The following is a 13,374-nucleotide window of genomic DNA, read 5'->3' as shown; positions in this document are numbered from 1 at the left end:
TTCACCAAGTGCACATGTGACCAAAAGTTAAAGAAGCCAAATATATGAAATTAATGTAATATAACCTAAAAATCTTACCTAGAAAGAAAGACAACCAGTATTGGACGTTAATCTACCGAAATCCAGCAGGAGTTATTACTCTTCTGCTAACAATCATTATGCGTATGATTAAAATAAGATATCTAGGATATGCGCTGTTCCCAATGATGAATCAACACATTAGTAATAAAAAGACTCATAGAAGTATCTTTAAGATGTTAAACTCTGAATCACCAAAACATCGATATCGAATTAACCGTGTTAAAAACGTATGATGAATTGGAATATACTTTATGCCAAATTATAGGCCAACAAGGGGCAACATGAGATTATCATAATATAGAATTAAAAAAGTACAAAAGAACAGTACTGAGGGAAAGAATAACTTTGATAGAATGTAAAGAAGAAAAAAAAAAAGAAAAAAACTTCAAGTAGATAGATAATTATCAATAATTTGACTTGTATATGTTGTATAAGTCAATAACATTTATACAACGTAATACACATACATATCCTGGGATAGATTACGATTCACATTTTGTTGTTGTTGAACATCTATTTACTCGAAAAAAATGTATCTAGAATGAGCAAAGGTTTGGAAAGCCAAAAATATGAATACGCACTGGCTACTCTACGGATAGATATAGACCGATACATGAACATGAAACTAATGTTATTAAATTAAGATTAAGTTGTAGTAATTAAAATTTTGAAAAGTATAGACACCGTAAATTGTACCTTGAAAAAAATAGTATGTCCCCTCTGTAAAAAGGAGGTTGAAGATGAATTTCATTTTGTTTTAAAATGTCAAAGGAGAAGGTCCGGTAAGGGTTAATTTTGGCCTAAAATTTGAAGTACATCTGATTAATGATTTCTGACACTTTTAAACACTTAAGTGTGTACTTGAGTAGATTCAATTAGTTTTTTGTAAAAGATTTGAACTGATTTGGTCATTAAAGACGCTCAAATTCAAGCTTAAGGTAGCTCGGCCCTTTAACAGTGCGCATATTTTAACGCATGTTTCTAACGACGAGCGCCTTGGAAACGGTCGCTTTGAGGGGTTTTCTCAAAAATAGTTTTGACGACATTGGAACGCGGGCGTATATGAAAGCACCCTTTCCCGATGTCAACAAACCATACAAAACGTTCTACAAAACAAGAAATACGTACGGTCAGAACTACAGAGTGGTTTGTTCATTTTTCACATAAAAAGGACAGAATTATACATGATATATTAAAGCATAACATTAAAAAAAATAAAATATAAATATTGACATGTACGACGGTATCTGGTGCGTTCGCTCCAAAAACACATTCTCACCCTACACGTTCGCCCCTTGGATCCGTTCGCACCCTATTTTCATTTAAATACTGGTTGAATATATCAAAAGATGTCTTTTAGATGTATTTGTATATATATGAAAATAGTTTGCCAATGACGCAACGTTTAACCGTAAACAAAGGATAGCGATGTAAACAACTGCATGTCACCTTACGGCTTTCAAAAACAAGTAAAACCCATATAGTATGCTATAGTATAAAGGCATCGGGGTTCATCTGCACGCTATAAATGATAAATAAATAAATAATAATAAATAAGGTTTATCTAGAGTCGGCAAAGTATACAAACAGAGTCAACATAAGCTCTAATGAGCTTTTAACCGTTTTATCCGTTTGGCGTATTATAACATTTTGTTACTGTCATAAATCTCTTTAATACTTGACAGTCACACATAACATTTTTATTCAATACTTGAAATATCTTCATTTCCAAGTATTGGTAGGATCTTATTCCGGAGTATGTGAAATATTTTCCCACTGAAAAATTTTGATAATAGTTACGTATTTTTTTATTTGCCAAAATTTTTTGAACATAACAATTCCGGAGTATGTGAAATATTTTAACACTGCAAAATTTTGATAATAGTTAAGTATTTTTTATTTTCCCAAAAAAAATTTTGGACATTACAATTTTCAAACAAAGACTAAATACTTGACAGTCACACATAACATTTTTATTCAAAGATTTATATACTTTATCAAATAATGGGCACGAAAATATCTAACAAATTTTCTCGTATCATGATTCTATGATTTTTTGAACTCTAGTCCTATAACATGAGACCTCGGGGCCAATTTTTTCTATTTATGATATTTTCCTTTTACTTATTTTGCTATTTGTTAATTTTCTATTTTCGTTTGTATCTATCAATATGCCAACATACTTCGCATTAAAAAAAAGGGGAAATATCAGCGTAATAACTAAAATAATTGAATAAGAATGAGTTATTATAATAGACTAACGGAACTCGAGCAACAAATTTCACTAAATTGATTATTTGTTTTGCGCAGAAAAAAAACCCGACACTTCAATAATTTGCAGTTTTCCACCTTTGATCATGTAGATGAAAATTGGTCAATAGTAACCGGGACCTTACTAGTATTCCGACTTTATATATCGGTCTATGCTATTATACCTCAATACCGCATGCTTTGCGGAGAAGCGCAAAATATTTGGTTTGACCAAGTCGGGATTTTGCCTAGGACACACACCCGCAGTCTACCGGGCAGTTCCAAACACTACCAGTTATATATAAACAAAATCTATACTACTAACTAGGTTCAGGAAAAGTTGGGATTGTAATTTTAAAAGTCCGCCCAGTACACAGGGACGCTATATTAGTCGGTGATATTGGCAAACTTTAACTTCTGTCTTACTTTTTGGCATGCGTTTTTTTCAAAAGGGAAGCTAAGGAAAGTTCTTGATTTAAAAAAAATAAAGTGGAGTGTTTCATTGCGGCAAAAAATATGTATGACAACTTTTTAATGATATGTGAATACTAGTTTGACCCACCTGCTAGCTGCAAAGAAAGGTAATTATCGGCCTATGATGATAATATGGAGATGAAATATTTTTTTTTAATGTTTACTTTAATCTAATTAAAATTTGAACTTTGGTGGATAGTTGTCTCATTGGCAATCATACCACATCTCCTTATTTTCATATCGTAGGGTTAACATGGGTATAGAAATATGACTTCCCTAATCTGACAGATAATCCCTTGCTTTGACATGGTGTTCATACAGCTGGATGTATAAATACCTCGTATACCTTGTATATAGGACTCGGGAGGGGGGGGGGGGGAGTTACTTCAATACTTAATTGATAGAGGGTGCCGCTGGGGTTCTGTTACCCTATCTGTAGTCAAAGAACTTAGAATTGGTTACTAGTATATGATTTGAATTTTTTGGCCCCTATTTCCTAAAATTTGGAGGCAATTACCCCCAAAATCAATCCCAGCATTCCCTTTGTGATATGGAACCTTGTGGTAAAATGTCAGAGAGATCCATACACTAACACACAAGTTATGTCTGGAAGTTACAAAAATGCTTATTTTTGACCCCTAATTCCTTAACTGTTGGTACCATAACCCCCAAAATCAATCCCAACCTTCCTTTGGTGGTATTGAACCTTATGGTAAAATTTCATAGAGATCCATTCACTTTTAAAAACTAAAGTTAGAGTGCAAAAATCAATGTGTCTTCGGACGACGACGCCAACGTCATACCAATATACGAACACAAAAAAACATGACATTGACAAATGACCTATTGCTTACAGTATCTGATAAACAACCCTAATCAGGTAGCTTTACCTTTGATCACTGATCCATGAAATGAGGTTGAGATCTTTGTTGCAATCTGTATCAATGAGTGCATATTTAATTTTACAAAACAATATTAATCTGGATCATTGTGATGCTGTAAATTTAGAAATTATTGTGAGGTTTTTATTAATGCAAATAATGCAACAGGGTGAATATCACAATAATAAGAACTTGCATTCTGAAAACTGAATTATAGATCTTTAGGCAGATTTTTTTGTAATCACAATAATTAAACTTGCAATTTAGTCCATTTGTGAAAAATCGCAATAATAAATGCACGCAATAATTTCTGAATTTACAGTAGGTGAAAATGTTGTCAGTTAGTGAGACACAAATTTTCCCAGACAATATATAATTCTTTTGGTTGCTGTCTCATTGAACAAAACTGTATTTTATATCTCCTTTTGTCCAGAAAATATAACTTTTGAAATAGAAACTGAATAGTATATGGATGGAAAACAAATGCCAAATGATGTAAAATAATCCAAGTGGCCATTTAGGTCAGGGGTTGGTGAGGTAAAAGATGAGACAAAGGCATGTGCATTTACCAGAACTGCCACTTGGTATTATGTTTTCCAAAATTTAAAAAATCTCATAGCTATCTTCTGTATTAAAAACAACTGCATATAATGCAGTTTGCATATCATGAATCGTGTTTGCAGCAACATTCACTACAGACAGCAAAAAAAGAATTAATTCAGCTCTATTAAAATTCATTTTTTGAAACATTTCTGATTTTTATTCCTAAAATGTCTATGAGATCAAATTTATAAAACATTTATTTGCATTGTTAATTTCAATATACAATATACTAGTAATTGTTGAAATGTATACATCATGAACATGTGTACAATCATTAACTGATTAACATATTTTCACTATTTTTATATCAATATTCTTCTTCAGTGTTTTTTTATTAACTCAATAATCTGTATTCATCATTGGGACAGGTATAGGTAAAGTAGGTCCTTTTGATCTTGGATTTTTTAATGGATTTTGACAGTACTAAAGCATATAGTTCGAAATTATAGTTGATCTTGGCTTCTTAAGTGGATTCTGACAACAAATTGCATATAGACACCAAGTGTAGATGATCTTGGGTTCTCTCATATGGATTCTGACAGTACTTTGATTATACATGTAGTTCCAAGTATTGTTGATCTTGGCTTCTAATGACAAGATGATACTGGCTTCTTGTGTAAATTCTATCAGTTCTTTGCCAACAGTTTCCAAGTAAAGTTGAACATTCCAGGATCTTTCACAACAAATCACTCCTTCCTCTTACATACATGTACATGAAGCCTGAAATTAAATGTCAGAGTAATTCTGTAAGAAAATCAACCATGTTTGACATTTAAAAGCATAATGTAGTTCATATTTTAAATAAATGGGGAATGTGTCCATGGGACACAGATGATGCCCCCGCTTTAATACATATAAAGTTATAAAGGAACATAACTAAAGAACGGTATGAGTGACACTACCCAAATTTTTACTTGATCTGAGTTTTGTTGTAATAAGTAATGTGTATAAGTTTCATAACATTTGGATGAGGCAAACTAAAGTTAGAGAACGGAAACAAAAAATTTAGCAATTTTTCCATTTGTAAAGGGGCATAACTCTAAAACAGTAAAAGTGACACCACCAAAAAAAATTCAAACTTGATCTGTGTTTGTTGATAATAAGCATTGTGTATAAGACTTAAGTTTCATAATATTTGGTTGAGGCAAAATGAAGTTAGAGAACGGAAACCAATTTTGGGACGTACGTACAGACAGACAAATAGTGATTTTGTTTTTATATATATGTTGAATACAGACTTCTCAGGGCATGCTGTAAAGTTATTACTCTGCCTAAAAATTCTGAAATGCAGCTGACCTACATTTGTACTCCTTGTCAACCAAATTATGCTGAGGTGTCTTGTAACCTGTTTGAAATATGGGATACACAAATTTTGTATTTAAAAATACTAAGCACAAAACAATAATGAATTTTTCAACTCAAATGTATGTGTTATTTGGTAAACAAGATAAGCCCTACGTAGGAAGGGTACAAACAGACTGAGGGTGCGAATTTCGAAGGTGTGGGGTGTGAATGTAAAAGGGATGAATCTGAATTGGAACGAACATGATTTTGGGTGAATTAATAAGGACAAGAATTCGAAAAGAGGGGGGATGAATAATCTGGGAAATATATTTTGCCATTTTTTTGTCTGGGAGCAAGGGGGATGGAAGTAGTAGGGTAGAAAATTTTAGAGTAAAAGGGAAGGGAAATGGGAGTTGGGGATAGGGAGTGGGAATCATGAACTCCAAATAATTATGAGGTCTTGGAAGGCTATTTTAAATTTTTGCTTTGACGCCTTACATCAGTAAGGCGTCAAAGAAAAAAAAAATAATAGCCTTTCTAGACGTCATAATTATTTGGACTAGGAATCATGGACCCCTTTCCGAGGGAAGTTATGGGGTACCCCACATTACTAGTCATTAGACGTTAACGATAAATATTTTACTCCATTAATTTGACTCTAACGTGGCTACGAAATTAGATTTTACGAATGACGATATAAAATCAAGACTCATTTGACGCTAACGGTAGCGCATAAAAGCTAAAGGACATTATTGATGCTGAAAATGACCACCCCCTCCTCTTTGACTGTTTGACACGGATATTTTTCAAAACAGGCTATACATGTTCACAACTTGCCAGTTAAGGGTCAAATAAACACATAAATAAGATACCAACCATAACGATTGTACACAGAACAGAAATTTAGCCAATGCAAGGTTTCAGCCGCAGTGATTTTCTACGTAGCGAGTATTTTGAGATAACCCCCCACTTTGTATTTTACGTGATACTGATAATATTTGGCCGTCTAATAAATTAAAATCTATGTTTTCTTACGTAATGACTCTATCTTCATCGTTGTCTATCCGCCACGATGTCTGTTATTCATGTGCATGGTCGTATTTATCAGTGCAGTATGCTGCTCGGCAATGGCGACCCTGAAATCTCTGTTGTCCGATTACGGCGCCAAATTAGAGGGAAACAACTCGCGCCAGACTAATTTACCGTATTTCACCAAAATAATAAAAAAATCGCTTTTTATAACAAACAGTAAAATGTTAATCACATTTATATTCAGCTATCGTCCATTGATATAATTACAAACATTATTTTATCAAAGACATCAATAAAAAATTCACAAGAAAGTAATTAATGGAGTGCATTGAAATCAGACCTTATGGGGTAGAGGGGTTAAACAAAAGCTCGTAACTTTTTTAAAAGCCTGGTGACCCCCATTTTATTTTACCTTAAAATGCTCGAAAAGTTCATACCTTTGACATATCCGTTTTTAAAAAAAATCTACCGGGGAAATTTTACGAAAAATCCATTTAACCAATATTTTTGACCTTAAACTGAAATTAGAAAATGCCAAATTTAGACATAAATCTGAAAATAAAAGGATTTTTAAGTCCAAAACAACCAAGGGGAACGTTTACATTTAAAATTTAATTGTTTTTTTCACATAATAATCATACTGACATGGTTCTAAAAGTCTTTGAATTTGATGTAGTCGTTATTGTTGAAAGGGTGGAAAAGTTTGGAAATAGGGTCAAAATCGCACATTTCGCTTCCATTTGAGGGGAAAACGAGCCTGGTGATCCCCTTTTTTCTTTGCATTTTTGGATTCAGCATAAAAAAATCTACAAAATATGTGAAAATAAAAAAATTCTACCGGGGGTCATTATTGGGGTGAGCCACCTTAAATATGAAAAATCTATCAAATATGCCACAAAACGTCACTTTTCAGATGATTTTTGTCTAAAATGAAAGTGGCCGCATTCGTGTTCAGTTTCAACCTTTATATATGTTATGTAATATCATCAAGTACAACATATATTTAAATATTAAGACTGAACACAAGTGCGGCCACTTCCATTGTAGACAAAAACCGTCTAAAAATAGCACAAATGTTAAAATTGTGAAGATTTCAGTAATTTTGCAGGAATTAATGATGCTAGTACCTGATGCATGTGCATTGTCTTGTCAAAAACAGCCAATATTTATGTAGCAAAAGTATTCTACTTTCCAATAAGTAGCTAAGAGTTTACATTTTAACAAATTTGTAAAAATGCTATATTTTGGGGTCAAAAGGGGGTCTTACTGGACCTACTCCTTTCAGAAAAACATAGGCAAACACTTTTCCAATGAGTAGAATGTATAGTCAAATCTTTCAACAAAATGTCTGACGAGGAAAAGTTTACATTTATATATTTAACGAGTATAACATAACTTAAGTTGTTTTTAAAGGGGTGAATGATTTATATGTACTAAGAAATAACCTAGCTGACAAGAACAACTAGAATTTTCATATTCAAATTTGTGATTATTTTTATAACATATATATTTGTTTGGTTATATTTTATAGCATACATCAAGAATATTATAAAAAATAAGGAGATGTGGTATGATTGCCAATGAGACAACTATCCACCCAAGTTCAAATGAAGAAGATGTGTGTAAGCAATAATAGGCAACCGTGCGGCCTTCAACAATGAGAAAAACCCATACCGTATGGTCGGCTATAGAAAGCCCCGACATGAAGAAATCTAACAGCCTAGTTTATAACAAAACAATTTTCGAAAAATGAATATGACAGACAAAAACCAACGACAACCACTGAAATACAGGCTCCTGACTTATGACAGGCACACAAAAATGTGGCGGGGGTAATCGTGTTTGTGAGCTCCCAACCCTTTCCTTAACCTGGAACAGTGGTGTTACAGCACCTATAAAAATCAGTTTAAAATTGCTTATCTCATCATATCGATACAAAGCAGAATTTTTTTTAACAAAAACACAGAACGGACGTGGCAGGGTATCTATACATCCCTAACAACAAAAAGGCCAAAGTACAGATCTGAGAGTACTCGCAGTTACTGACAGGTAGTTCAAAGCCAATAACAACTAACAAAAGAAATCATGTATCTAAGAATAATGTATCAATCAGTATGTACTTTTATTTTCAAATTTGCAAAAGTATCATCTCCTCCAAAATATCTAAATATATGATTTGTTAACTTCGAATTTACATGTTTGTAAATGATGTCACTTGCATGTTATTTATGTCTTGGTAAAAATCCAATATTTGGATTTTATACCAATACATGATTTGATTTTATTTGATTTATATATATCTATGATAGTAGTTAGGCAACATAAAACCATGACTGGATAGTTTATGTGACAGTAATATTGTTTTCTTTGAAAAATCTCTTGTAGTGGACAAAGGAATCTTATCATACCAAAATAACAAAGACTGTTTTTGAACCTTTTTTGGCTTATCTGAATTATCTAAAGTTAAATGTAAAAATTCGAAATTTGAAAATCAGATTTGAAATTCAAGCTTCATAATTAAAAAAAGTTGGAAATTTTAAATATTTTTATGCATTTAATAGTGTTCTGAAGAAAATGATCAAATTTGGACCATTAAAAGACTTATCTTTATTAATCACAAAGGCTTGCAGTTTGGAAAGTTAAGGATGAGTAAATTATTATCAAAGACAATTACAATACATTATGTGATTTTTTTCTTCATTTTTGTTTCCTTTAAACATATTAACAGTTCCTTCCTATCTGTCTACATGTTTTGAATTAATTGTATTGAACCATGTTCAGCAGATGAAATTAGCTTTTGTACTTTATAATTTCTTTTTGATATGGTCTCCACTTTCTATAACGCTTACGTTGTAGCCATTGTGACGTTTTTTTTTTATTAATATCAAAATAGAAAATTTCCAATATAGACGTCTATAATAAAACTTCAAGGTATAGCGTTTTAATTACTTCGTCAGTAAATCGTGGCAGTTAAAATTGGTAATGGAGAGATGGTTTTGGATATGGTGTGGAACAGTCAGTAATTTAACTCCCTTTGAAAGATGATCATGGATATTGTGATGTTGGGGAAGGTCGGGGTCCAACTCTCTTTGAGAGGTGATCGTGGATATTGTGGTGTTGGGGAAGGTCGGGGTCCAACTCTCTTTGAGAGGTGATCGTCGATAGTGTGGTGTTGGGGAAGGTCGGGGTCCAACTCTCTTTGAGAGGTGATCGTGGATATTGTGGTGTTGGGGAAGGTCGGGGTCCAACTATCTTTGAGAGGTGATCGTGGATATTGTGGTGTTGGGGAAGGTCGGGGTCCAACTCTCTTTGAGAGGTTATCATGGATATTGTGGTGTTGGGAAGGTCGGGGTCCAACTCTCTTTGAGAGGTGATCGTGGATATTGTGGTGTTGGGGAAGGTCGGGGTCCAACTCTCTTTGAGAGGTGATCGTGGATATTGTGGTGTTGGGGAAGGTCGGGGTCCAACTCTCTTTGAGAGGTGATCATGGATATTGTGGTGTTGGGGAAGGTCGGGGTCCAACTCTCTTTGAGAGGTGATCGTGGATATTGTGGTGTTGGGGAAGGTCGGGGTCCAACTCTCTTTGAGAGGTGATCGTGGATATTGTGGTGTTGGGGAAGGTCGGGGTCCAACTCTCTTTGAGAGGTGATCGTGGATATTGTGGTGTTGGGGAGGGTCGGGAGCCAACTCTCTTTGAGAGGTGATCGTGGATATTGTGGTGTTGGGGAAGGTCGGGGTCCAACTCTCTTTGAAAGGTGATTGTTGATGTGGTGTTGGGCGAACGGGATAAGATTCTTTTTCAACTTCGTTATTTTAGAAGTTGTTGTTTTTGTTGTAAAGTCTTATATTTTTATATAGATCAGATCGAAGTTCATTTGCCTTCTTTAAAAAATCTTTTATTTTCGTTTCTAATTCAGGACACACATGAAAACAAATTTGTTTGAAGATATGTAATAACTTTGATAGTTTTATTCTCTGACTTACTATTTTCGGGCTTTTAATATTCAATCGACATAACCTTATAGAAAAACCTTTTAATCTATTGGGTTAACCGAAATACACAAAAGTTAAACAAAATAGTCATGAGGTTTCCTTAATTTATACATCCCGTCTCGCTTTTTTGTTTGAGTTCATGCGATTCCCTCAGTTTTTGATTTTTACCTTACCCTAATGGTTTATGATTTTTTAACATCGGTAAACCCCTGTTGCTGCTAATTTGTAAAGCTTTAATCTTGTTATCCGTTGTTTTATTTGAGTCAATGCTAATACTTGATACACCAGTATTGCCTGACCGTTTAGCCAGCTTCGTTCCAAGATTAGTTTGAAACTAGAAAACCAGGTTTAAAAGACCTTATATTTTACACATTGCCGTGAAATTGTTTTTTTACACTAAGACCAATCTCATCCCTTCCTCCGTCTCACCAGTCCAGTTTCAATACCAGCATTAACTTATAACTACATTAATTGCAAACTCCCGATTTTTAGTTTGCAACCGATTATCCGAAATTAACACAAAAAGAGATCATCATCATATGCGAAAATGAACAAAACATTTACTCAGTATGGCAAACTATCCTTAATACTTGGGTTCTGTGTTACTTCATCTGAGTTTTATAAATTGTTCCTGCTTTAGTCAGGGTTTTGTATGTCCTGTCAAATAAATGTTACATCTACTCCGTATGGCAAATCTGTTAACGTTTTATGTTGGGTTACTTTATCTGAGTTCTGTTTTATAAATTGTTCCTCCTATAGTCAGGGATTTGTCTGTCCTGTCAAATAAATGTTCCCGGTAAATCCGTGGCATATTCATCCTTACAAAATTACTTGTTTAGTTAATTGTTTTCATGTTTGTCATATTCAAGCAACGTTGCCACCGTAGTATATACAAAAAGATGTGAACCAATCCCTATAATTGAATTATAGCCGTTTTTAATCATTGTTTTTATTTCTTTCGTGTATTTTCCGGATAGAATCATTTCATCATAATTATATTTCCTCTTTGATTTTGTGTTCGTATATTATTTTGCTCTTCTGCAAGGAATTTTTTTTTAAATATTAATGAATATATAAATTTTGTAAGCATACATATATATCTAATTAAAATTCAGTGCATAATTAAGCAGATTATGTGAAAAAAAAACATACTACGGGTGCCTATAATTGCTTTATCTCCACTTTATTTGAACTTTGGTGGATAGCTGTCTCATTGGCAATCATACGACATCTCCTTATTTTTATAGTATGCTATAACATTGCATTGTACTGTTAAATTTGCAACGTATGTCATTTTGAAATACCATTTCTTAATTAATCATTAGTGGATGGAACAAATCAAAATAACTGTCACTACAGCATGTCAACATGCTCACTTGTAGTTGTAAATATCTAGGATAAAAGAGTTTAGGTCATATAGTTCAAACTTAATTTATTTGAGACAAGACCTGAGATATATGGAATCCCTCCTTATGCATGTTTAATCCTGAGTGAAGAGAGATAACAGTCATTCATTTTAAATAACTTTCAGATCAGCTTGGATTATTCTTCTTTGTTTTCCTCTTGAGCATCTTTGGTCTAACGTTTCCAAATTTTGTTCGACTTTGGGGATTTGGGAAAAACAAATGTACTTTAACTCAAGGTTTATTTCTTAAACCAATGTCCATATACATTGCCTAGTTTAGAAATGATCTCCTTCTATGTAGTTCAACCCACCATTTTCATTCAAGTGTCTGTACAAAATCAGGACTATAATAGACTAGTCAATTGCCAGTTGTTCCCATGAGGTGCCACTCAAGGAGCGGGCATGTTGCCTACCCTTCCATAGCAGCTACGTTCATCCTAGTCATTGGTGGGGTTCTTGTTGCTATATTCTTAGTTTTCTTTGTAGTATTTTGTGAACTGATGTTTTTTTTTTGTAGTATTTCTTTTGGTCATGGCGTTGGTGTTTTTTAATACTCCCTTGGTATTTATTTTCATATGGGTTAGAAAATGTAAAAAGAATTGAAAGGAGCAATAGATATATAAAATAAATGACATGTTGTTCGATCTACAATGAGACAACTATCCACCAAGACCAAAGGACAATGCTTCAGATTTCCGTACGACATTCAACAATAAGCAAATACAGTAAAATATGCCTTTCATAGTCGACTATACGGTATGGTTTTTTTCTCTCATTGTTGAAGGCAGTACAGTTGTCTGTAATTGATTAAAACCAACTTTACCTACATATGGGATATACATTTGCAAACTCATTCTGTATTCAAGAGCTTGCAGCTGCTACTCAGACTTTATAAAACATCACCAGTGTCTGAGCAAATAGTTGATGAACCAGGGTAATGTCAAAGAACGTCTCGACCTTCTTCTTAAAAATTTAATCGGAAGATACCAAGACCTTGTTGATAAATATTCTGTATCGACTTCACAAATAATACATGATGGTCTTGAAGTATAGATTCTAGGTACTGACGTTGTTTATCATCTAAATTACGTGTTATAGTGTTCTTTTTCTTTTTCTTGTATATTGTTAACTTTTACTGTTTATTCCATTTTTGCTGGGACTATTATACTAACATTATACTAGTATAACAGTCCTAGATTTTTGAACAGCGATTTACTACTGTTGCCTTTATTTGGTAATATCCTTTTGGCATGGCTCGGTATTTATACATCCCGCCATTGTGTTATTGTGCTATGGTAATTTTTTGTATTCTTGTCTTTCATTTTTGTTTATATGCTTTGTCTTTAGTGTCTATATGTCATTTTGTTTTCT

At 33.4% G+C, this 13,374-nt stretch overlaps 1 long non-coding RNA gene across 1 annotated transcript; it reads left to right on the top strand.

The window, feature by feature from the left end:
- The first annotated feature begins 9,671 nt into the window (after positions 1 to 9,671).
- Positions 9,672 to 10,384, top strand: LOC127736138 (uncharacterized). Its single transcript, XR_007998827.1, has 3 exons — positions 9,672 to 9,756; positions 9,867 to 10,085; positions 10,306 to 10,384. It is a non-coding gene; the product is annotated as an uncharacterized LOC127736138 (long non-coding RNA).
- Positions 10,385 to 13,374: the final 2,990 nt, after the last annotated feature.

This window comes from Mytilus californianus, unplaced genomic scaffold, assembly GCF_021869535.1.
Source record: "Mytilus californianus isolate M0D057914Y unplaced genomic scaffold, xbMytCali1.0.p SCAF_1, whole genome shotgun sequence".
Lineage (NCBI taxonomy): Eukaryota > Metazoa > Mollusca > Bivalvia > Mytilida > Mytilidae > Mytilus > Mytilus californianus.
The sequence above is the reverse complement of the archived record's forward strand: the minus strand, read 5'-3'. Positions and strand labels throughout refer to the sequence as shown.